This window comes from Mycteria americana, chromosome 3 (assembly GCF_035582795.1).
Source record: "Mycteria americana isolate JAX WOST 10 ecotype Jacksonville Zoo and Gardens chromosome 3, USCA_MyAme_1.0, whole genome shotgun sequence".
NCBI lineage: Eukaryota > Metazoa > Chordata > Aves > Ciconiiformes > Ciconiidae > Mycteria > Mycteria americana.
The window spans coordinates 37,698,266-37,725,347 of NC_134367.1; the positions used below are offsets into that span (position 1 = coordinate 37,698,266).

Here is a 27,082-nt window from a genome sequence, read left to right on the forward strand (position 1 = left end):
CGGCTGAATTACTTCAACCTGTTTAAATTTCCCTTCACTTTCTCCTCCCACTAGTTCCGGTTTCTCCTCCTCGACTGAAATCTGCTGCAGTCCTTCCCCATCGTGGCCGTTCTCCCGTCTTAAACCCGGGGGTTCGTTTTGCCGTGTAAATCCATTCATCCTCCGGTCCTTCAAATGTAAGGAAGCTGTTTTTTCAAGTCTCCTCTTAACGTGCCCTGTTAAATCACTAGCAAGACAAAACAGTGCTGCTGAGAGAAACGTTCCATTATAAGGTGGTGTAATCAATTCTTCAATTAAGTACAAATGCCAGCAAATAGCTTTTTTAAAATTTTAATGAGAAAAATAAACGTGATTGCCTTGCTATCAGCTTGAAACTGAATGATCCCTCTCAAGCACCTGCAGAAGAAGCAGGACTGAAAACAGGTTTGCCAGGGGGTTGGCCACCTGCCTTTTGGCCAAGAGCTAAGCAGTTGGCTCCTGCACACAAGGATGTGGCAGCCGCAGGCCTGATTTTCCTCTTTACCCGAGGGGATTTGAACTCCTATCTCTCCTTCTCCCATAACATTATTTTGACAACAAACTACAACATCTCTGGAGTAGGAGAGCTTAGATTCTCCTGTTGATACTGTTTCAACAGCTTTGTTGAATTTATATTAATTCATTCCTACTAAAAATTCACCAGGGCAGGAACCCCAGCTGGGTTTGCTCCCAGTTAAGTGTGTAAACTACCAAACTAGGGAGTCACACCCACTTGTTTGCATGCTAGTTCTGTACATTTAAGTAGTTTATACAAAGTGGTATAGTTCCACATGGAAAGACTGAGAAACACACACTTCAGGAGGAAAGGCCTGTGCTAATCGAAAATTTAGTCCTGCCTTACATAGTGTAATGCCTAGATAGTGATTAACACAGGAAAGAAACAAGGTGGAATGACTCTATAGCTTAACCTTTCCCTATTCCTTTTTTCACCTGTTCTCCAGCATTTTTCCCATGTGTCCTTAATTATGTACAGATGATGGGAACAACCCCTACAGCTTCACTGCAGTGCGTTCAGAAAGAGAAACCGGAGCTAGGCCTCCATTAATACAGATGAACACTATTGAGGGGAACTGCACACAACCACAGTGATGAGCATAACCATAGTATTTCTTCCTATGCCACCCAAAAATTTGGATTAAGCCCCCATCTAATTCCAAACCAAAATAACTTGGGGGGGACATATTAAAAGTTCTAATTAGCTCTATGACTACCTTTCTCCTCATTCTATTATATTCCCATTTCATCTTGTCCCTCTACTTTTAGACTCATAGGATAATTCAGGTTGAGAGGGACCTCAGGAGGTCACCAAATACAACCCTCTGCTGAGTTAGAGCAGGCAGCTGAGGGCCTCGTCAAGTTCAGAATATCTCCACAAACAGGGATTCCATGATCTCTCTGGGCACTCTTCAGTTCTTTCCCTGCTGATGCATAAGTTCAATTCTAAAACTGTCCTCACCTTCTTTCCACAGTCACTTAGTCCAGTTTCTTTAAACTTTCAGCTACAAGAAGATGACAACAACAGTTCTATGAGAGCAGCAGGAGCCTGGGAACAGGCAGAGAGAAAGTCCAGTAGACTCGAAGAGGTAATTTTTCCTGGCTTTATGGGTTGGGGAGAAGCAATCCTGTTGGCATTTCATTTATAATTAGCTAAAACTAATGAGCAGTGTGAAGGAAAAGCAAAATTTGAGCAGCAAGATAGTGAGAGAAAGAACTGGTGGAGCTGATAAGTTACTTGCAGATGCTTTTTTTCCTCCATTGAACCAAATTTGGGGTCAATGGAAACATTGCACCTCAGGATGAAATCACTCAGGAAAGTTGCTGCTCTGTAGAACAGTCCAGTTGGTCTCTTGCTTCACTCCCTCAGTATTTTCTGGGTCAGTACAGAATTGTTTCCAGTCCCTTTCTGTCACTGCAAGTCCTATCAGGTCTCTGGACAGTGGCAGGTTGTAGGGGAAATGCACTGAGACATGAGAACAGCAGCAAGCTGTTCTTCTACTACCCATATACTAAGCCCTCTTGTGTCTGTGTTACACTCCCTCTGTGACAGAATTTATGTTCAGACTGGCTGGCCTGCTGCTGCAGCCTTCAGTTAAAAGGCATGGGAATTGTCTAGTAGTTTCTTCTTTCTGCAGCTGTTGTCTTTTTCGAGTGTACCTGACCTGCTAGTGTTAAAAGATGCCTTATTTGAAAAGCCCTGCAACTAACAAGAAGAAAAATGCTGATCTGTAGGGAAAATGCAAAAATGCTCTCTTCCAATACGTGATGAAAACTTCTGTACCACAGACGTAAGCCATGCCAGAAAAGCCATATTTTGACCATATTTTTGGTTGTCACAGAAATTAGTTCATATCTTAGTTTAACTTCACAACTGTTTCTATTTATAAGTAAACAGGGAATGCAACTGTAACAGTACCACTTTTCTATACTAATATTTAGGAATTACACAGGTCAAAGTAATGTAGCCCTACATCACCTTTCGTGTCCAGGGGGGTGACACTTGTAATACGGAGCCACCCAGACAGATAGCCTTGGAACTGTCAAAAGAGACTTTATTGTGATCAGTTCCTTATAAATGAATATGTGGCTGTAGGCCAATTATTCAAAATGGTGGAGGTAAGGGATTATAGATATATAAACTAAGCAATCAACACACTTCTAGTTAGTTCCACTCTTTCAAATATAGGCACTCTGAAGTCTGGTAATTATTTTCTTTTATTATAATTATTAATATCTGGTGCTATTTAGACATTTCTGTTACTTCAGAATTGTTACTTATAAGCAAAAATAATCTATGACAGTTACCTTTGAAAAGAAACCTGTCAAGCAGTTCAATTGTTATGAAGGAATTCCCATAAAGCATTTAAAATTAGTTTCAGAACACTCTTATGGTTTATCTCTGAATAAGAAAAAAAAGTTCAAGCACTCCACATTCACCACACTACTATCATGATAGTTTCCAAGCTATCAAGCTTTTGGAACATGTCACAGTTCTCAGCAAAGCTCCTTCTACCATTGATTCAGGGACATCTCTACCACCTTGAACCACTACAACCACACTAAACCTCTCCTGTACTATAAGGAAGGCAACTTCTGTTCAAAAGTGATGTGCACAAATACTGTGAGGAATAGCAGAAACCAGACACATTTACTAGCTAGCTACTACAAAACAGAAAGCAATGACAACTTTTCTACCGTACTAATCGATAAAAGTGCAATCAGTTCCACACACATATTAGAAAGGCAGTTGAATTTGGAAGTCTAATAATTCTCTTTTTTGCCATAAATTTCTCCTGATTATTTGCAGAAATAGAGCAGCTGGTATATACAGTTTCCACAGAAGTCAACAGGAACCACACCAATGAAGTTTGGAGCAGAATTTGGCTAACACCATATACCCCAGAGAACTTGGACTATTTTGGACACTCCCGTCCTATGATCAGCCTATGAGTTGTTAACATTTAAGATCACAGAATCACAGAACATTTAAGATCACAGAGTGATTGAAGTGGGAAGGGACCTCTGCAGATAGTCTAGTCCAACCCTCTGCTCAAAGCACGGTCAGGTACAGCAAGCAGGTTGCTTAGAGCTGCGTCCGATTGGATTTTGGATATCTTTGAGGATGGAGACTCCACAACCTCCCTGGGCAACCTGTTCCAGTGTCTGACCACCCTCACAGTAAGTGTTTTCTCGCATTCAGATGGAATTTCATGTAGTTCAGTTTGTGCCCATTGTCTCTTGTCCTGCTACTGAATATCACTGTAAAGACTGTGGGTCCAGCTTCTTTACTGCCTCCCATCAGGTATTTGTACATGTGGATAAGATCCCCCTGAGCCATATCTTCTCTGGACTGAACAGTCCCAGCTCCCTCAGCCTCGCCTTGTACATCAGGTGCTCCAATCCCTTCATCATCTTCAAGGACCTTTGCTGGACTCTATGGTATGTCCATGTCGCTCTCGTACTGGGTAGCCCAGAACTGGGCATGGCACCAGGGCCGAGTAGAGAAATCGCATCCCTTGACCTGCTGGCAACACTCTTCCTAATGCAGCCCTGGACACCATTGGCCACAAGGACACAATGCTGCTTCTGTAGTTGAACAACAGGACTCCAAGGACTTTTTCTGCCAGGCTGCTTTCCAGTCCATCAGCCCCCAGTGTCTACTGGTGCACAGAGTTATTCCTCCCCAGGAGCAGGACTTGGCATTCCCCTTTGTGGAATTTCTGTCTGCTCATTTCTTCAGCTGTCGAGGTCATCCTTCAGAGCTGGCAGCGTACCCATCTGGTATATCAGCCACTGATCCCAGTTTTGTATCTTCTGCAAACCTCCTGAAAGAATACTCCCTTATATCATCTAGGCCATAGATGAAGATGTTAAACATTAGTTGCTCCAGTATTGACCCCTGGGGTACATCAGTAGTGACTAGCCTCCAGAAGGACTTCATGCCACTAATCACATCCCTGTGATCACACATTGCCAGGCTTTGGCCTGGCAGTTCAGCCAGTTTTCAGTCCATCTTATTGTCCACTTATCTGGCCTATACTTCATCAGTTTGTCAATAAGGCTGTCATAGGAGAGCATCAAAAGCCTTGCTAAAGTCAGGATAAACAATATCCACCACTATCCCCACCGGTTATCTCATCCTGGAAGACTATCAAGTTGGACAGGAATGATTTCCCTTTCATAAATTCATGCTGACTATTCCCAATCACCTTCTTATCCTTAATACATTTGGAAACGTTTCCAGGATTATTTCCTCCATCACATTCCCAGGGATCAAGTCAAGGCTGACCAGCCTGTAATTCCTCCTTCTTGAAGACAGGAGTGCCATTTGCTCTCTTCCAGTCCTCAGGAACCCCTCCTGATCATCATGGCCTTTCAAAGATAATCAAGAATGGCCTCACAATGACATTGGCCAGCACCCTCAGCACTTGCCGGTGTCTCCCATCAGGTCCCATGGATTTGTGTATGGCCAGTTCATTTAAACATTCCCTAGCCTGATCCTCCTCCACCAAGGAGAAGTCTTCCTTGCTCCAGACTTTCCCTCTGGTCTCAAGAGCTTGGAATTCCTAAAGACAAGTCTTGCCACTAAAGACTGAGGCAAGATGTAAAGATGACACCGAGTATCTCAGCTTTTTCTGTGTCCTCGGTCACTGGGTCTCCTGCCCCATTCATCAGCAAGCCCACCTTTTCCACAGTCTTCCCTTTGCTGCTGATATACTTGAAGAAGCCATTCCTGTTGCTCTTCACATCCCTTGCCAGATTCAACTCTAGGCTGCCTTCAGCTTTCCTAACCCCATCGCTGAACTTTCAGAGAGTTGCCCTCTATTTCTTCCAAGTCATCTGTCCCTGCTTCCACCTCTCGCACCCTTCCTGTTTGTGTTTGAGTTTTCTCAGGAGCTCCTTGGTCATCCGTGCAGGCCTCCTGCCACCTTTGCTTGCCTTCCTGCATATCGGGATGGACCGTTCTTCAGTTTGGAAGAGGTGATCCTTAAAAACCAGCCAGCTCTCCTGGACCTCTCCTCTCTCCCCCAGACCATATGCCACAAGATTCTTCCAAGCAGGCCCCCAGACAGGGCAAAGTCTGCTCCTCTGAAGTCCAGGGTTGTGATCCTGCTTTTTGCCTTGTTCCCTCTTCCCAAGAACTCCATCACCTCATGATCACTGCAGTCAAGACTGCCCCTGACCTCTGCATCCCCAAACAGTTCTTCACTGTTTGTAAGTGTTGTGGGTTAACCCCAGTAGGCAGCTAAGCATCACACAGCAGCTTGATCACTCCCCCCTCAGCCCCAGTGGGACAGGGGAAGAGGAAAGGAAGAGTAAAAGCAAGAAAGCTTGTGGGTTGAGATGCAAATTGTTTAATAAGCAAAAGAGAAGTGGAAGAAGAAAGAAAGAAAACAAAATATGTGATGCAGAGGCAATCATTTACCACTTCCCACAGGCAGGCCGATGCTTAGTCAGTTCCCAAGCAAAAGATGGCTAACCTCCCTAAACCTACACCTCTCCCTTTTTATTGCTGAGCATGACATTATATGGCATGGAATAGCCGTTTGGTTAGTTTGGGTCATCTGCCTGGTTCCGTCCCCTCCCAATCTATTGGGGGAGGGAGGCAGGGGGGGAAAGCAGAGTGAGAAACAGAGGTGGTCTTGACTCTCTACAAATGCTGTTCAGCAATAGCTAAAACAGTAGTGTGTTATCAGCATTGTTTTGGTCACAAGTCTAAAACACAGCACCACATGAGCTGCTATGAAGAAAGTTAACTCCATCCCAGCCAGACCCAGTACAGGCAGCCTGTAGCAGACACCGACCCTGACATCACCTATGTTCGCATGCCCTTAAACCCTCACCCATGAGCTCTCAGCTGGCTCATCACCTGTCCCCAGGCAGAGCTCCATACATTCCCACTGCTCCCTCACATAAAGGGCAACTCCCACACCTTGCCATCCTGGCCTGCCCCTCCTGAACAGCCTGTATCCATCCACAGCAGCACCCCAGTCCTGTGAGTTCTCAAAATATCCAAGCAAAGCAAGTCTGTTTGGAAACTTCTTTGGAATCTTCTGGAACCACTTTGGTTCCAGAGAATCAAGAACAAATGAAATAATAATAGAAAAAAATGAAGCCTTTAAGAAAGTAGTTCTTGAGGGCTTGTTGAGCAAGTAAAACAACTCTTTTTAGATATCAGAGATTGCTGTGAGAAAAGTCTTATCAGTTAGATATCTCCAACATTCACTGTGACTTATAAAAAAGAAAAAGACTGCAGGAAAATAAATTATAAAAAGCTGAGGACAATCAGGGTTCCATGACTAACAAGTCTGTTAAGCCTCAATGCAGTACTGCAGTAGAAACACTCACCCTGGAGAGGCAACTGCATGTTGAAGTTAAAGGAGAAGCACCCCACACAGTTATCCAGCCCATTGTCAAAGTAAGGCAACTGCCTGCCATGCTAACTTTCTTACTCTATTACATAAATCCATGAGGCAACTTATGATTTATTTATACAAGCTCATTGTTTTGCATGACTTGCTGAAGCAAGAGCAAAGGCCTTTATCTGTCTCAGGTTCAGCAACACCTCCAGCATGATACCTTCTAAATACTAACAGACAATTGCCACAGCTAACAATATTCTTAGAATATTTTCTCTCTCCCTTGTCTCAGCTTCTTACCTTCTAATCTCCTTGCTTACAAAAGCTGGACCAAGAAAGATACCCCCTTTTGAGATAAAGTAGTATTAAAAGTAGTAAATCTTGAATTAATCTGCATGGCCAGGGGAAGAGCCTTTCTGATCCCGATTAGACAAGAATTCCAGATAAGTGATTCTATGACCTTAAACCTTCTCCTGAGTCATTGTACTTGCAGCAGCCCTGTCTTCAGAACTCTGTCTTTAATTTTATGCTAGCCTTTTCTAAAAGCACCCACAAACACATACCTATAAGTATACACTCATACTTCTAGTGCAATGTTAATATTTGTTTTCTGAATGCAGGAGACTTACCTTGAATACACTCCTTTCCACTGTTTATTTCCACATTTATTCTTAGCATACCTAAGCCCTTCTAGAATGAAGTAGCTAATAAATGAGAACAGAGAAACACCCTGAAGTGCTTTCCACATTGTGGTATACATCAAGCAGGCAAAAGTAGACCTGACTCCTTTTCAGAGGGCTTTAACAAAGGTCTTACATGTTGCTCCACCTACCACTGAACCAGGTGAAGCTAGAGATTCCTCTCAGATCTACTGATATACCAATTTATGTGGCCACACCCTAGTTCACTGCTTATCAAAGTGGTTGGGTTAGAAACAGAAGTATTTAGACGTATTTAATTAATCAAACCATTTAATAGACCCGAGTCTGAGAGCACTCACAGATACAGTGTGGGCAAATGCTAACCTCCAGTTAATGAGGCAGGGCAGTAATCTGTAGCTGGCAGCAATAGACTTCATTTAGCTGCTGCTGGAACAGCCTGACTGCGGTTACACTGCAGCATTTGTCCTGCCTTCTAGCCTTCAGACAGTTAACTGCGGTGATGCCCCATTTCAGTTGCAGCTTTGCTAGGTCAAGGGACCCCTGTACCCCCTTGCCCATAAAAATCGTCTGAAAGCTGCTGCCCTCAATTCTGCTGGCCCAGTGTTTCAAACAGTCACTCTCTATTTCAGTTTGGGCAAACCAAAATGGACCTGCTAAGACCTGTCATTGAAAGTGAGTGGGCCTGGCTCATTTCAACACAGGTTGGGGAGCAATCAGACAAGTTACACTGGCAGAACCTGGGACATGGAAATCTATGGTGGGGGTGGTCATGAGCAGCTGGGGGTGCCCCAAGTCTTCTTCACTCAGCATAGCTGAGTGAAGCCAGAACTAGCTGTGTGAACGCAGAAAACTGGCTGCTTTGAGCATCCTCTTTAATTGATGGAGATAGTTGGGCAGCTATAAGAGGTACTTAATCCTGCTAAGATTCTGAATCACCCTTTGAAATTGCAAAAACCACATAAATAGTGGGAGGAGATTCATAAATCTACATTAATATTTTCCTGATAATATAGAGTAGTGTTTCCATCACTATCACCTTTCTCTGAAATACTACAGCTGATTGACAAAAACAGGGAAGAGTTTCTTCTAAACTTTAAAATCAAGTTTAATTTTAAGGCAAGTTTAGGTAAGTGACAGATCCTCTGTTAACATACAGTGAGAAAAATACAAAAAAACCCCTAAAACTACTGACTTATTTCTGTTCCACAGCATTAAGCCCTGCTGTCAATAATCAGTAAGAATTTATCTGTAGGGAATATTATAAAGGGCCTAATTGGATCAGCTAAAATGTAATAGTTGTTTAAAAAATTCTCTAAATGTGCTGAGTATACATTTATTTACTTCAGTAAAAGGTAAGTGGGTTTTTTGGTGTAGACGCTGTATAAAGTTCACCTTAGTTGAAGATGTGATGAGTCCATCTTGACTAATGACAAAATGCTGCTACAACACAGGAACAATAATATTTCTAAGCTTGTCATTTAATGACACTTTGAACAGCTCAAGCCAATGCTCTTAATATTCTGTTGAAATTCTGGACCAGCTAAACAAAACAAGGACTTCTTCTGCATCCCCTATTACTAGCTCTTTTCAATCTTTGCTTAGAGTTTCTCTGCAATCAGTTCATCTTGCTCAAACTGGAAAGGTAGGAAGCATACAAAAGAACACAAACTGTAGCTGCAGTGGTCTGGCACAGAGTTCCTGAGATTACAGCAATGAGATTGCTCTCATCTCTCCTTTACACTGAGGCTGCATCCGCTACTGGGTAAGAGTCTGCTGTTAGATGTTAAATATGAATCAGTCTTCTGTAAGTTTGCACTAGGGATGTAGAGGTTAGTTTATTAGCTATTTTGTAGCAAGGAAGTAGTGTAAATATATATTAATTAAGTCTTTCAATCTTCCTTGCATATGTTTTCCTGGGCTAACTGTGCTTGTCCCTTTTTGTGTATATTTCATGGTAAATATGTCAATAAATAATTGATTGAGCTGACAGGAAGAAAAAGACAATGCAATGGAAACCTTGTCAAATAAGGCCTTTAAATAGCCAGTGTCATTTAAATGGGAAATCCTAAATCAACTGCTAGATAATGTAGTAAGTAAACATATTAATCAGCAAGTAAACATATTAACCAGCCACAAAGTCATAAATTATGTTTGTTGATATATCAAAGTCTAGTCATAGCAGTCAACAAAGGCATGAGGAACAGTTAATGAAACTCAGGAAATAAAGATAGTATATAATTTTATGGACTTCATAAATTACGGCTTCTAAACACTTCTTTAAATAAACCTTTCCAGAGTGCTGCTTTAGAATCATCGTTGAAAAATATGTTTTGTTCTCAATTAGACCTAACCACTTGGGAGATTTAGAGGCATTAATGCTCAAAGAATGCTTAAAGTTCAGGAATGCATGATAGAACTGTTATTGGAAGAGTGCTTGGTTCTGTTCAGTAAACAGTATATAGTCATTGTACTGAAAAAGCATTTATTGGGGAAATTTTGTCACTATTTAAAAAAAACTCCAAAACCTGTATATGCATGCAGGCAGGATGTTTATGGTATATTCTAATAAGATACCTTTTTAAAAATTTTGGTGTGTTAGATATGGCTGTATTTACAAACCCCTTTTTTTCTTTATAGCATACTTGCACCCATTCATATTTTTTTCATTACATGCAGACCGTTTTTTCCCCTGAATTAATCTTATAATTATCCCCTCTAGTAAAAACAGATATGAGAATATGACTAGTCCACCCATTTCTGCTACAAGTTGGCTCCTAACACCCTAAAATAAGTAAAACCAAACAAAAGTAAAACAAGTACCACCACTCCCCAAGCCCACAAAACTTTACATCATGCATCCTCTTCAAACCGAGGAGACATGATCATTGGTGGGATTTCCCAAAGGTTTGCTGTCAGCTATCTGCTGCCGCTGAAAACAATGAAACCATTGTCTTTGACAGAAGCAAAGTTAGGCCAAAGCGGAGCGCTTTGACAAATCCTTTCCCTGTCAACTGCAAAGACAAAAAACATTTGAAAATATGTATTACACTTAAAATGTTTATAAGCCTGTATGGCTAACTCTGTAAATGCCCTATCACAAACTGAGCTAAAAACAAACCAATCTTCCTGAAAATTCATATTGGTGCTTCTAACCCCCAAATGATAAACAATTAGCTATTGTGTGCATTGTTATCTTAGGGGAACCTGTTCAGCTGGGTGAACAGTGGAAGTGAGCGAATACAGTAACAAGTGTTTTCAGTGGGGAACTGGAGAGATCCCATAGCTGCTAATTTAGGCATTTGGAATTTAAACAGTGGAGAGCTTTAGTGAGAAGAGGGTTAGCTGAAGTTGACTGAAGATTGCTTTTTGTTTGTTTGTTTTTGTTTAACAAACAGGTATCCATAGCTGAGGCTATGTACCTGGTATGGCCTTTACTGTTGTAGCAATGCCAAAGTCAGAGCATTCTAACTGAAAACTTCAGAGGTCTACAACATATATCAAACATACTGCCACTTTATAGAGTAATTTTTTTCCAGTATGGTGATGATGTCAAAGCCTTAAGACATGTTTCTGGCATGCTCTAGTAGGTGAGGCAATCACTCCATGGGGATCAGCTTTGTATGTACAACTAGTGTGTCTCCTGGGTTTAATTTTCTTCATCCTAATTGCCAGCAGAAGTTGTGATGATTGTTTTTTGAGGGTTCACAGTACTATCTCCAATAAAGACATTAAAGTATTAAAAGAAGTTGGTAAGCTGAGCCTAGATGTACTGATTAAGTGAATTTCTTCTTAACTCCTGTGAGAAGAAATCAAAGTTGCTGAAGCACAGTATGCTAATGTACTCTGAAAGCATTTCTACGTTGTACTTCGTGAAGTTAAACTGCCTCAGTGTTTTGCTACAGTATGTCTATATGCCAGAGACATAGAGAGACATGTCTTTGAAGGGGAGGAGAAGTGTGGTTATTCTGCTATATTGGGTGCAATTTATGTTAAAATATTTCCTTAAATTAAGAAGTAAACTCAATTTTATATTTATACTTATAATTATACACACACACACACACAAAATGTATAAATAGGCATGGAATATAACATGTAATAGAAAATATAAGGCAATATACATTACCTCATCTATTATATATTGTAATATATTACTGTAATATATGTTACATATGACATGTTATACTTTATATACAGAATAAGATACACATTAAAAAGTTACTTTGTTGATTTAAGATTTCTCTGGCTTCTTCACTGGAAGTTTGTCTTGGTCCTTAGAGAGGAAATGAATGGGGTCACAGCCTCAAGCCCACCTCTGCAGCTTCATACATCTGCTGTTCATCTGCTTCTTTCTTTCCCTTTAAATACCTTATCTAGAACTATGTATGCAGCTAGATTATGAGAAAGAAATTTGCTAGAATTACTGTTACGTTGTAATATCTGTAATATCTCTGCTGTAATGTAATATCTCTGCTGTGGAACCAGTGTGCCTGAATGGTGCTGTAACACACAGCATGTACTTCATGCTTCAGCGTGAAGCAACCAGCTTCAGTCAGCTCTGGTTGGTAGCCCTCTGTAACACCCTTCATTATGTATTATGGACATGCTTTCCACCGCTGACTGAAAACATTGCCAGGTTTGGCCATCATGCTGTGTGACACAGAAAAGACGTGTATGAAGAATGAAATCTTATCCTTACTGTAACTAAGCGAAAAAACACCCAAAACCTTTCATTGAATTATTTAGGGACAAAATTTCAAAACACAAGATATGAAATTATCATCCTATTGTCCTTGGAGAAGATGGTTGCAGTGTGGAGTTCAGACACATTCATAGGACATATCAAGACATGAAAAGACCTAGAGTAGTTGCCCTTGAAATGATACATGTGAAGATAAACACAATACAACCACCATAGCTGAGAAATCAGTGTCTTTCTTGGGAGCTTGCATCTGTGTCTAAAAGTGAACATCACAATGTTGAAAGTTGTAATCCCTTTGATCCCATGCAGGATTTATGCAATTTCTATACAGAGTCGGCTCAGGTCCCTGCACTGTGCGTGGTCAGAGGAAGGCAGCACTGAGAGAGCATTTACAGTCAGCACACTCCTAAGGTTTTGGCTCGCCTATACCTAGCCAATGCTGAGTGTAGTTCCAGCTCTGCTCTGGGACTGAGATGTTCAAAATTATAAGAGGGATCTCTCCTCTCCTCAGGCCATGTGGCAGCAATGTCTTTTTAAGAATAGGAGCAGATCTACGAACTTGAAATCAGTGGTCTTTTGGCTAGGATTTCTGGACATCTGCAGCCTGTTGGAGCTGCAACTGCCAATAATTTATTAGCACCAGAGGAATGAAAAAAGTCTTTGAGTTCTACCCAGTGGAAAAGAGGATGTGATCCTAGGCTTCTCAGCCTTAGGGCCTTTACCCAGGAGGGGGGAGATCTAATTTTTTAGTTTTTGCTCCAAGAACTGTTCATGAATTTTCTTCACTGACTGTTTCTCATAAAATGCAGAAATTGTCAAAGCAGAACTCAGATCCCAGATGTTTCTCTAAGGCCAACCAGTCTTCCTGACTGTATTTCCTCTTTCTTCTCGGGCAGATAGAGGAACGTCTTGGTTTTGGTACCTCAGCTGGTACAGGTGGGAGATAGTTGCTGAGATGCTTCATGTACACCTGCGGAAGAGAGCTGAGAGATTTGTGGAGATATGTTCAGAATGAGCCGAGGTTTTCAGATTGTCATTTTGAACTGTCATTCAGGCTCCAGGTTTGGAGCCTGAAATCGTTGCTGTCTTTTTTTTTTTTTTTTTTAATGTGCATATCAGTATTTGATTTGATGGATATCAGCTGGATTTAGCCAACATCACACAATATGGACGAGATGGCAGAGAACAGAAAAATGAGACAAACACAATCTCACAGCTGAAAGCTGAAGTCAGCAAAATAATAATGAAGATTAGCTCACTTATGGAGCAGGTAACTGAGTATGTCCTCCAGTTTCAAAACCAAGAACAGAAGTTTGCCGGAAAGTATGTGTAGCCCAGTGCTGAATTGCTAGATTGGGGAACAAGAACTGCAAGATGAATTTCCATGGCTCAGTGTTAATATTAATTTAGACTTTTATGGACAGTGTCCCACTGCAAGTCTAAGACCTAGATACTTTTCAGAGGAGACACAACTTGCTTATTCTGCCGGTGCCTGGAATTGTTTTTCTGGTCTCTTCTGGTTTTAACTGCACAGTTGTGAGCCTTTACTCTGGATGGGCATGAGTCAGCTCCAAACCATAAACAGTGTAGCCATGGTTAGTAAGCCTGAGCTACTAAGCCGTTGCTGATAGCGTGGGCACAACAAGTTGTGTCTGCCTGGAGCACAACCAAAGCAAGCTCACATCTGCTTACAAAAAAAAAAAAAGAAGTGTAAACATATCTTCTCTGTTCTTTTCCTGCTTCCTCCCCCTGCCTTTCTCTTTCCCCCTCCCTTTTTCTTTCTCTCTGTCCCACCCACACACATCCACAAGAGCACTCACAGAAACTCCACCTATCTAAGCCCTCCACCCAGATAGTTCAAATTCCTGAGTGGGATCTCACAGGGCACACATTTGTTTAGAGTGGTAACAAGTGGCTGTGTTTTGGTATGAGGCCCCTTGCACAGTTCCTTACAATGAACTTGAACAAAGAGCAGTTGTTATAGTCATCTGTTTCAACAAGGTTTTACTCAACCTTAGAAGAGTTCATTTTTGCCTACTACAGCTGACTGAACCCAGAAAAGGGTACTATAGATCATGGCAGGGGGAAGCCGCTACGCTGAGCTCCAAACACTTTTTGGGGAGTTCCCTGTTCAGAGGGGACAGGCTCACCATGAGTTGCACTAAATCCACTACGGCAGGATGTCAGTGCCCTGCAACTCACAGCACAGACTCTGGCTGCAGAAATGTCAATAGCAGCCCTGCTTTGTTGTTGACAGTGGCAGCCGATGACATGAATTTTGAGTGACTTCTCATGTGGCTACAAGATCCAGGTTCCATGGGGTTTTCTCATACACAGGATAAGAAATAGGTTACTCTTTCCCTATATTTTCTTTTATTCTACCTTCTCTTCCACCAGCTAGGTGCTAATTATGTTGTACATTATCTGCCATTTTTCTGGCACAAGCAGCATGCTGGCACAAGTCAGTGGAAATTCAACTTTCATTAAGGTTAGGCTGTATTTCCTGTGTATCTCCTCTGCCCTTTTTTTATTTTTTCCTAAGATGATAACTTACAAGAATGAGACTAACACTTAATTTTACAACAGGAAGCCCTCCATGTTGGACAGCAAAGCTACATAAGTTGCATCTTGGCTATCGTTGCCTTGATGCCTGGGATTTAGTTTTTCTCAGGTTTGGGGATTTTTACCAGTAGGTTTTGAAAAACATTAACAATCTTAGTCACCTACACATTTGCACAAGGAGTGCGTTCTCAAAGAAGCAGTACTTTTTGACAGAACAGCTATGAAAAATGCGGAGAAGTAAAAGGATCATCACAGAACACATCCCTTTTTCTTTTTAAAATGTATAATCCTTACAGGAGGTTACTGATGGGTGAATATTAGAGCTGGTCTGCCTTCTAGCTTGAAAGCTTGTTTCTCAGGGAAAGCTGTCTTCTGGCAAATTAAAGGAAATGGAGTTTCTCAGGATCCTATTTCCCCCTGCACAGGAGAAACTGATATAAAAGAAAGGAAGCTTGCTTATTCCTGTGAATTCTTCCTCTATGTATATGTGTGTGTGTGTTTATGTGTGATATTTTTATCCCAGTGGCGAAACCCTAACACATCAGGTGCAGACCCCTGCATTTCCTTTCTCATATTATCTACATCTCAAGGAAACATCAGGAAGCTAGCTAAATATGGCTCTCCCTCTGTCACTTATTCCTGCTACCTGCTGGATGCCACAGGTCCTGCAGGTTCATCCACATGCTCTATACCTTGGTTAAATGTGGGAGGAATATTGGCGTCACTGTTCTCGTTGGAAGATACTTACATAGCTCCACTATTACAGCATAGTCATAAGCTTTAACATATATATCTTCCATAAATCCATCGCAGGCAGACTAGCACATGTAAAAAAAAGGAACAGAGAAAGAAAATGTAAATGGCTTGCCCAACATTACATATATCCATGGTCATGCAAAATCACATTTGTTCCCTGGCAGAGCAAGGCTTGATTTGTTTCACAAGCCAAAATAATGCATGAATTTGTTTAACAAGCCCAAAATAGTGCCTTAATCCTTTCATCTCTAGATCAGTACCTTGTTATGGTGGAATTAATATTGTATAGTATGTAAAACAAATACAGATTTCTCATATCTGCCAAGTATGTACAGAAACTTCACAGTATTTGGACTAAATGGGACAGTCAGGGATAGCAGATGGAGTGCAGAGCTCCTCACTTTCAAAACAGGTTTTGGGGCTCGGAGAGGTCAGTCAAAAAAACCATCAAGTCCCACATGATCTTACCTGCTGGAGAAGGTGAGAATTCCATTCATATATCTTCTGCAAGTTAATTTCCTGTTCCTGCTCGACATCCTAAACCTTCACAGCCTGCACTCTAGGGCTATGCTATGCTATGAGGAGGGAGAATCCAATTAATTATGTCCTACCTCGCATTCAGCTTTCAGCAAGCAGTTATTAGACAAAACCTGGTTGAGGCCCTTACTCGATTTAGGAGGCTTGTGTGTCTTGGCATTCATCAGGATTTACTGATGTTGATAAATTGCTCTTCTCTGTTATGGCTCTAAATAGGTATATCAGGTTTGTCCAAGGCTCCTTGCCGAGCCTTGATCTAAATGGTTTTTCATCTAGGATTATGGAGCAGTTGTTCTTTTATCTTGAACTGCGATATGGAGGTCAGGATTAATGAAACTGGCATTTGTCTAATTACGAATGCCATTATTATTTTCTATCCTCAAACAGCTGGGGGTAAATCCACATGAGCCTGCTTCAGTAAAGCTCTCCTGAACTAGCATAGTAAGATAAATTAAAAGTAGCATGAGCCACGTATGTCCTAGGATATCTTTACATGCAATATCTAAGAGAGCCTAGGTTGCAATCTGCAGACATGCTGTTGCTAGATCCAGAGCAACAGAATTGAAAGAGGTGGGTCAGGAATATATTCCCTATGAAGACTCTGGGATGCTGCCTCCTTCCTCCTGTCCAGCCCCTATTTGTGTTAGCTGCTCTTTGAAGAGTGGTTGGAGGAGTAACACGCAGACAGATGAATAGGGGAGCATGCATACAGCTACCTGCTAGTACAGCATGAACTGATTGTACTAAGTTTGGTTTAGTTAAGTTTCAAGTTAATTGACAGGGTGCTCAGAGCCCTGAGGCACTTCTGCTATATTTTAAGCCAAAGGAAAACCAAAGAAAGAGGGAAAAAAATGATAAAATAATTTATTTTTCCTTCCTCTCAGCCTCCTGTGTTCCTAACCAGGAGCTTTGTAAAGTACTTTAACTTGGTTTTCAGACTAGTTCTGGAGATCATAGCCACAATGGGCAGGAGTCTGCTCTTTCTCACACAAGTACTGAACCGGAATTACTTGGGGTTTTTTCCTCCTAAATTCCTTCTAAGTTCTTGTGAGTCACTATATCACTTGACAGCTGAATTTAATGCATCTGATTGTTAAGTTCCCTAGCTGCTAATGTTCAAAGATCAGTTACTGGCAAATACATGTAATGTCTGTAATAGAATTGCTGCCTGTATATGTTAAATAGTTTCTGGGTTTTGCTTGTTAATACCAGGTAATTCAGGCTAGACTCTTTCAGTATAACCAAATATAAAATCTAATCTGTTTTGACCACCTCCATCCCATGTAATATTCAAATTTGTGCCAGTTTTACATGAAAAACTGCAGTAAGGGGCATATATCTTTCAAATTCCAAAGAACTGCCTTGTATAGCTATGCTTGTACCCCAGCTGTCTTTTTTATGTAATGTGTTTTAAATGCTCACCACCATCATTAGATTATTCCTCATTGATGTAGCTGTATGTTTATAGAAAGAAAGTCTGTTTTTCCACAAATAGTATTTGCTATCCACTGTTTAATACCTGTTTTAAAAACTTGCTGTCTGATCAATAAGTAGAAAAGATGTGAAGAGCTACCCATCACAAGTGAAAACCAGAGAATAGCTGAGCTTATAATATTGTAGAAAAACCCAGACACAATTTTGATGCAAAAAAAAATCAGTAAGCATTTTAAAATAAATAACCTCTGCAAATATTACAAACCTAAATACTGTCATGAATGTTGCTGAAATATTCACAAGGACAAGAAGGGCTTAAATTGGTGAAATGCGATTATTTGGAAGATGCCATGACTGTACAGCTCAAGAGTCCATGAGCAACTTTCCTGATGCAGAACTTCCTATTCCTGAAATGGAAGTGGTACCCTTTCCTTCCATCACTGCACACCACCTTCTAGGGGAAATTCACCTCCACCTCACCAGACTATTGCCTCAGCTGAGCTTGTGGAAATCAGGTAATCTTTTGGCACTGAGTATCTCTATATCACCTTAAGCTTTCTTATGTCAAAATGTCAGTAGTACTAGATATTTTTATACAGCTTAATATCGGTATTATTGTTCTTTTATATGTCAGCCTGAAGATATAATAGTATCATAAAGTGGTCTAGATGTCAAGGTATTTCATTATTATATAATAGTCAGTGCAGTTTTCTCTGCTCTCCTTAGCCTTACAGTAAAAGCTGACAAATTTCTTCAGAAATCATTTATTACTTTACATATCTGATTAATATAATAACAAACCAGGACATACACTTACAGAAAAGGTATGTTGGACCTAACAATTAAATAACCAAACAAAAGCAAATACCTAATTGCATTATTTGCTGTTAGAATAGTATTTTCAGTTGTAAATTTTTGTATGGACAATCAGAGGAAAAAGCATTCCTGGCTTGAAGGAAGACGTGTTAAATTTCTAATCTTTTATTGACTGCTTAACTAAGAATATAGGAAGGCAAGGTTTTTCAGGATGACTCAGTGTGAAGAAAGCAATTGTGTGCTTTTTTTTTATGGCCATGCAAATTTAAGTGAACTACATGGTTTTAGGCAAATATGTGTATGTTTATTAGCACATCATTTTTGCCGTGTGTGACAATTGAGTAATTGTCTCTAGTAGATAACCTTGTATGAACGTACACCAGCTTATATGCACTACCTAATGTAGAGGTCTCCAGAAACTATCGTATTCTGTACAAAACCTAATGTATAATTTAAGGCAGATATTCAGACCAGCACTTCATTTTGAGCAAGCATTGTCTTTTGTACTTAATATACACAAGACTATTGAAGGATAATACTAATTATTATCTAGCAAGTGAATCTCACTACTATTAATTATAAGTGAACTAAAATCTAAATGACATAATTATCTTCAAAAATGTCTGCAATAAGAACATGCCACACTATCATATCAAAGGTCCCAGTAACCCGGTGTCCTGTCTCCAGCAGTGGTAATAGGTAGCAGAGAGCATCCACAACCTCCTTAGCACTGAAATGGGTGCAATAGTTTGTTTCAGAAACAACTGGTTAAAGCACAGCAGGAGTTTGATTCATCTCCCTTAACAGCAGTTATCTGCAGTATAGATGCCTACAGCTGAGCTAACTGTCTAGCCTTCCTATCCAAAATTAGTCGCTGGAAGGACTAGAATTATTAATTTCTGATTTGCAACCTTAAAATTTCTGCTTCTCTTCAGGGACTGTAAGAGGAACCTGCAGTGACTGTCTCAGACATAGACATTTACATTACTCCCTCCACAGGACCTTATGTTTTAAAACACTCAAATGTTTATACATGCAGGTAGGACGGGAAAGCCAGGGGCACTGCATTCATCTTCTCTGCAAACAAATGCAAGGGAGATGCCTCAGGTAAAACAACTTCATTCAAACTCATTCATCTGGACATGTAAACCATAGCCAAAACTAACAGAGCTCATAATTTTTTAGACTAAGAGAATTCACCAAGGAGCTGCTTGTTCTCTGGTGAAGAATGGTGATGAAATGGAAGGATTAACAAAAGAGATCTGTACCTACAGTGAGGATTTTAAATGGGCAAACTTTGATAAGCTGGGAAAACTATAAGCAGGCTGGACTGAAGTGCTTAGGGAAGCTAATGCTTGAACTGGATTCTTCTGAAGTCAAAACTGCAAAAAATAGTATGGAATTTTTATCCAGAAACTGGTATGAAAAGGTTCAGAATCAAGCCGGACAATTAACCACCTCAAAAGGATATTAGAAATAAGTAGACACCCTTAGTGAAATACAAAAAGAGACCAAACAGTTTCCTGGAGGGCAAAAAGTGTAGAGCTAAATTAAGAATTGCTGAAAGTTAAGATTAATTAGATCTTGTAAAGGCAATTAAAATAGTAGATTTTAATTTTAGCTGTATAACAAAAAGAGAACCAGAAAAGAAGAAGGGGCATCTTATGTAGCAAAGCTGAACTTACTTGCTTTTTTGCCAGTATGTCTTGGATAAATGGAACAAAATCTGGTTTGTGTTCACCAAAAGTAGATTATACGATAACAACACAAATTTTTTTTAAGACAAAAATATTTTCTCTGTGTTATCTTTCCCTTGAAATGCAATAACTTTAATCAGCTTGGATGTTGCTTACTCACTTTCTATTCCACACAGAGAATCATCAGTTTATGAAGAAGAGGATATATATAAGAACTGAAAAGAGGATAGTTAGAACACAGATGACAGGAGTTTGTGCTGAAAACACAGTCATAATACTAGAGGGAAGTATGTAGCAAAATTCCTCCAGGAGCAGTTTTGGTCTGTCTTGATCTCTAATTTAATATTTTCATGTAGTATATATTGTCATGGGAAAATGTGCGTATCCTAATGAAATCTGATGATGATGTAAAATTGAGAAGCAACATTAACATAGAAAAGGACTTGAATATGGAGGGTATAAAACAGAATCAGAGGGTATAAAAGAGGATTGGAGAAGAGTTTTAGGATGGAATAGCATTTAACAATGCCAAGTGCAAAGCAATAGACTTAGGAACAAAGAATGGGAATCTCTGCTATTAACACAGGTTGTCATCAGATGACCACAGGAGAACTATGTGGTGCCAAGATGATGTGACCGTGAAAGAGGCAAATGTGATTCCAGGATGTGTCAGGAAGTGTCAGTACCATATGGAAAGCTGTCCCTGGACTCTCTTTTGGAGGGACCACCATTCTCTGGTGCAGTTCCGGTGATCATTTGCCCCAGGGATTGCTCCCTGCAGACAGAGATGGCTTCTAGTTGCCAGTTTTTGCTTCCTTGGGCCTTCACATTCGTCCAACACTAGCCCAGAAGGCTTAAGACACCCTTAAATTCCACTGGGGTGATGCCAGGCCCCAGAGTAAGCAATACATACTTTCACTATCATGCTATAAAAACAGCATGCTGGTGGGCTCCATCCAGCGCAGTCCTTACATTCACTTTGAACTGAAACCTCATCCTGCCACATACACACACACACAGAGAGGAGTTGTTGTTGTTATTATTATTATTATTATTATTATTATTATTATTATTATTATTATTATGTTTTAGACCCACAGGGTCCCTGCGCTGTCCCCATGGAGAGCCAAGTCAAGTACTGTGCAGTGTGTACATGAGCAGTCTGTGCTTGAGGAGGTTTCATTTTGGACAGTGTGGATGCTGTGCACCACTGCGTCTGAAGGTCATCTGGGAGGATGCCTGCAGACACCGGCATGGACACAAAACTGCCTGTGGACATTCAGGACCAGCATCTACTACCTGGCTACAGTCTAGACAGCTTTTCTGGCTGTCGCTGGAACACACTAATTCCTTTCCTGATCTTTGATCCAAACTCTAGAAACAGCTCTTGCGGCTACCATGGGGATACATGGGGGAGCTTTTTTCCTTTGGCTATCCTAGGAAAGCTGGACAGTTGCTAAAATCCCAATTTAATGATTCGTTGGCCCTTTGCCAATCTAAGGAATCTTGCTAAATAAGAGAGATGTGGGACCAATGCCTCTTACCCAGTTACCTTGATATCATACTTAAGTCAAAAGAAAGAGATAAAATATTAATTCCAAATGTAAAGCAGATGTCACAATTGCAAAAGTTTATAGAAACAAAAAGAAACTGCTTAATCTGCTGGTGCCAAGATCAACATGTAAAAAAAAAAAATCTCTCTCCTTTTCTACACTCATCCACGGTCAGTGTTTCATAGACACACTGGGTGCCTCTGCTCTGGTAAACACACAGGGCCAGGGAGTGAGCTTTAACACTAGACCCCATGGTTGTCCTATTAAAATTTTTAAGGAAACTAAGCAACTTTGGCATGAGGGGGAAGTGCCTGCATGGATATATAATTGCTTAATTGTCACTTTACCCCTGGATCTGCATTTGACCACTCTAACTTATTCACTGCAAGATGAAAACCCAGATACAGTTTTGGGAGTAGCTCAGTCCAGAAGCCAATTCTAGCAGGCAGTTAGAAAGAGACTATCAGGTTCAAATCCCTACACAATCCTCCAGCAAAGTCTCCTACTAGGCTTTGTACCCTTTTGCTTCCTAGAGAACACAACAAAAACCCTCCAGTTTCAGACTCCAATGATGTGACAGTGATAGGCTGCCACATAGTCCTGAAGTTATTTCAGAGACTTTGTGATAAAAGAAAGGACACGAGAGAATAATTATGTCTTAGGATCTTGGGGGCAATACATAGGATCCAGAAGACACTCGATGCCAAGTACTCTGTAGTGTGGACATGGTTGATTTCTCTAGAGGGGACTAGCTCTAAGCAGTGGGGACCTTCGCTAATCCATGCCATCTGGCCTCAGGGTGAAGCATTGGTCCCTGTCCTCTCTTATTTACCTGCATAGATGTACCCATCTCTTCACTGATTCTGTCTCCTTCTCTGCCCTTCTCACATATTGCGTTCCACAGTGGAAACCACCTCCTAGTATAGCTTCCTAACTCCTACAGCCAATACTGTTTCTTTAGGGGTTTCCAGGGACTCCATTCAGATTCAGTCATCCTGCCCCAAAAATTACTTGCACTTAGTTATTTGAGAGATGATTTTCCTCCTGTTGCTTTAGGAATAGACTCACCTTTTCAAGGATGGAAATGTCACACTACCAGAGCAGGTGTGATCTGTGCTTGGCTGACCTTCACTTCGCATGGAGTAAAACATCTTCCTTTGTCGTGACTCTGCGTGTACGTTTCAGTGTGAAGTGTCTCCATCTACTAAGCTTCTATTTTATATCTACCTGTAAATAGGATAAGGTACTTCTTACAAGTATTTACATGAGTTTACTACACAACATTTATTATAGATTCTTGACGAACAGAGGAGAAGATGATAATCTACCACTTTGGATGAAAATGAGTTTGAGGTTCTTTTTTATGAGAGGAGACAAAAAAGTTTGGCTTGGGTAGCTTAGCAAAATGAGAACTGAGACAAACAGAATTGCAGGATAATACAGGTTGGAAGGAATCTCTGGAGGTCAGTCAGTTCAACCTCCTTCTCAAAGGCAGACCTAAATTCAAAGATAGATTAGGTTGCTGAGGTTTTTGTCCAGTTGAATTTAGAGTATCTCCAGGGACTGAGATTCCACAGCCAGTCTGGGCAACCTGGTCCAGTGCTTGGCCATTGGCCTGTGAATTTTTTTTTTCTTCTTTTATCCAGTCAGAATTTCATTGTAGCAGTTTGTGCCTGTGGCCTCTCATCTTTATTTCTGACTACTTTGAAGAAGACTCTGATTCTTTCTTCTCTATAAGCCCCTAGTAGTCCCTTAAGCCTTCTTTTCTGGCTTAACAAACCCACATCTCTCAGCCTGTCCTCATATATCATGCGCTCCATGTTGAACTTGAAGATACAGGATGTCCCTTTCTCTCCCCTGTCTTGATTTTTGTAGAATCAGTTTTAGCATTTTTGGCTACGGCAACATTTTCCAATACTATCTTAACGAGAGCTCTGAAGATTTAGGGAACATTTATGAAATCATTATTTGGAACAAGAATAATATATTTTAGCTGCAATTCATTCTAACCAAACACATCTAAAAGTCCTGCAATTTGTGGCATTCAGAGATAAATTTAAAAAAAAAAATATGGCTTCTAAGACTGCTGGATGCATTCAGGTCTTGCTTTCAAAACTTGTTTGTACAAACATGAGTATAAGAAATGTACCTTACCAAAAAAGGAAAAAAGGACAACTGTGACATCTCAGTTCAGTTCTAGAAGCTGATGCCTCACAGAAAGTCTCCAGCTTTGGCAATGCTGTACACATAAACCTGAGAAGAGGAGAAAAGATTGCTGAGTGTTTCCTCCTGTCCTCTTGCAGAAATGAATTGGTTTATTCTGTTCACTCCTAGGATCACTTTATATTTTCACTGGTAATTATGAAAGGAAAAGAGAGAAATGAAAACTGACATGGGTCTCTAAGACCATGTATTATATTTGGGGTCCAGAATGAACCATGTGCAGCCCATCATTAGACAGACTATGAGGAAAAAAATACTACCTTTCCTGCATTAATTCTGTAGTCTGAAAAAAAGCATGTGAAATGGAGACCATGAGATTAAAATTCAAAAGCTCTTGCTGAAGTGGAGAGATACAGACAGAACGAGTTCAGTGGGATGGATTTCTAGCTCTTGGCTATTGCTACCTTCCTTTCTTGGGAAGATCAGCCTTCGCTAAGCAAAGAGTTAATGCAATGCTCTGTGTTGCTGTGCTGAACATCCTCTAGCAGCACATTCAGTTTGACATTAAAAGGAAAATAATTCAGCTAGTGAGCTGTAGAGTGCTATTGCCTGCTCTAAAATTGCGGCTATGCTTCCTGTGTTCTCTTGACATTAGTGATCAGATCATAGAGACTCTACTTTTGTTTACAAATAATTTCTTTTTGAACTAACAGCATTAGTGCTGCTAATGTTTTTGGGCTGACTGCAGATATAATCATGTCTCTCTTCCATGCCTAAGCTAATCAACTAGAAATGAACCTTGGTGGGCAGGTTCTCTAAGGTGATCAGCGTAATGGACCCCTGTCAGCAGCATGGATTTCAGGAGCATTTTCATGCATATAACACTCTGTTGATATGGATCAGATTGTACAGTTAGGGTCTATGATTTTTAGGGACTCAGACATTGCCAGTAGGAAAAAAGCATTTCTCTTTTCAAGCAAAAAGAATTCTGCTGGCATGTTCTGAATAAAGCCCGTTGAATCACCTTGTTAGCATCTCTTAATGACTTTTCTGCTTCTTTTGACTCCCACCATGAATACTTTTCTTTCTAAAGAAAAAATGGAAAGTATTATTTGACAGCAGATACCTGCTTTACATTGGGAAGAGAAAGATTAATTACACAATAGAACCCCAGTATTTGAAAACCTGTGACCCAAACTTCTCCCTCTAACAAGCTACTTCTTCCACTATTATTCTCCACTTTTGTACTGATTTGCAATTAGCTGCAAATCCTTGATGTCACCTAATTCAGACAACCAGGATTTCATTGCAAAGCAATGATGCCCTAGTAGTCTATAACATGCTAGAGTATTCTTTCTAGAGCTGCATTAACAAAAGAAACATGAACTTACATCTCTAGTGTTATGGCACTGTTATACTGTGCATACTCTCATGTTATATTGCATTAAGTGACTTAGGAAAGTTAAAAAAAAAACCAACCTATGAACAGATTCGTGAAATAAATATTTAGAGTTATTCAGAAAGACAAGATGAGCTCACAAAACATAATTATATTTTCATAGCTTGTTCAGCTTAAGCAGCAATTTGGGTTCAGTGGGACTTTAATTTATTCCTGAATTGTTTGTTTGCTCATCATTTGATATTAGATTGCCTAGTAATACATTATTCTCTGCTGTTTTCAAAATGTGAGGTTACAGCTCAACATATACTGAATGAAAAGGCTCTATCAAGTGAATGTTCTCTTGTCACTAGGACCAGCAAAAAAAAGAAAAAGTCCACAACACAACTAATCATGCCAGGCAGTAAGACAGTAAACTGTCTTCCCTCTGTTCTTGGGAGCAGCATCTTTTTCCAGCACTGTACCTACATTTTAAATCATGATCATTCTTTTATTTATTATTTTCCTTCAAGTTCCAGTCACTGGCTGCTTCCTCATCACTGTTTTGTATTCTTGACTTCTTGTCTTACAGGATTCCTGAAGACAAGGCAGGAATAGAAACACAGCACTTGAATTCACCAATGACTGAAGCAACCTACTAGACGCTCATTAATTAGAATAATTAAGGAAACCATTAAGGAAACATTTGTAAGACTCTTGCTTTTGTAAATGATGTACTACAGATCCATTGACAAATACAGGCACATTATTTTGCTTGGAGAGGCTCTTTCCTCTATTTTCCATGTAGAATCACACAGAATCACAGAATCATATAGGTTGGAAAAGACCTTTAAGATCATCGAGTCCAACCATAAACCTAACACTGCCAAGTCCCTAAGTATATATCTCCCTAAGTATATATCTCCAAGTCCCTAAGTATATGGGAGATATATATATATATCTCTCCCACCACTATACCATGTCCCTAAGCACCTCATCCAAACGTCCTTTAAATACCTCCAGGGATGGCGACTCAACCACTTCCCTGGGCAGCCTGTTCCAATGCTTGACAACCCTTTCAGTGAAGAAAAATTTCCTAATATCCAGTCTAAACCTCCCCTGGTGCAACTTGAGGCCATTTCCTCTTGTCCTATCACTTGTTACCTGGGAGAAGAGACCGACCCCACCTCTCTACAACCTCCTTTCAGGTAGTTGTAGAGAGCCATAAGGTCTCCCCTCAGAAGAGGGGAGTACATACGTTTCAGCTGTACATACGTTTCAGCTGTAACGTGGGCCAGGCTCCGTCCAGCTTTTCACTCACTTAAACTGTTCTTTATTTATTTTACAAAGAACTAACTAAAAAATTACAAGTGTTGTATTGGCCTTTGCTCGCAAGTATCAGTCCTCTAGCCACACCCTCGATGCTTTACATCCCTCCCAGCAGCATTGTTGATATTTAACAAGTACAGAATGATAAAGGATATTCACCCACTCATTTTCAAAATGCTTTTGGGAATAATGTGCTCCACTTGACAGGGCATTCCTGCTGAATGAAGCTTGAAGGAAATAATATCAGCTCATGCTCTTTGTCTTTGTTAACAGTCCTGTGTTTTCCCTTAACTTCAGCTGTCTACAAAGCTCAATACTGAAAGATGACTCTATGCTGATTTTCCAGACTGACAAGCAGAAAATTGGCCAAATATATATTACTAAGCACATGTTAGACAGTGTTAAGCACTCGCAGTTTAAAAAATTGTAAAGACAAAGAGGCACATCCATCTTCAACTGATGGACTTTCAAAAGATGATCTATTGCTGAGGAGTCTCACTAGCACTCAGTGTCACCCTTGAAGAAACTGCTTTACACCAGCACCATCACGAGTAGCTTCCAGCCCAGTAGTCAGTGTGGATGGGGAAAAAGCGCACT

At 40.4% G+C, this 27,082-nt stretch overlaps 1 long non-coding RNA gene across 3 annotated transcripts in view; it reads left to right on the forward strand.

Annotated features, from left to right (window-relative positions):
* LOC142408145 (uncharacterized) overlaps positions 1-27,082 on the forward strand; it is a 37,227-nt gene that overhangs the window by 1,034 nt on the left and 9,111 nt on the right. The window contains exons 2-5 of one of the 3 annotated variants that reach the window (XR_012775170.1): positions 55-176; positions 1,509-1,622; positions 3,344-3,714; positions 9,161-11,666. This is a non-coding gene — a long non-coding RNA (uncharacterized LOC142408145). Of the gene's footprint in view, positions 1-54; positions 177-1,508; positions 1,623-3,343; positions 3,715-9,160; positions 11,667-27,082 lie in introns of those variants that run through there. The other 2 variants (XR_012775168.1, XR_012775169.1) reach the window with 2 other exon arrangements.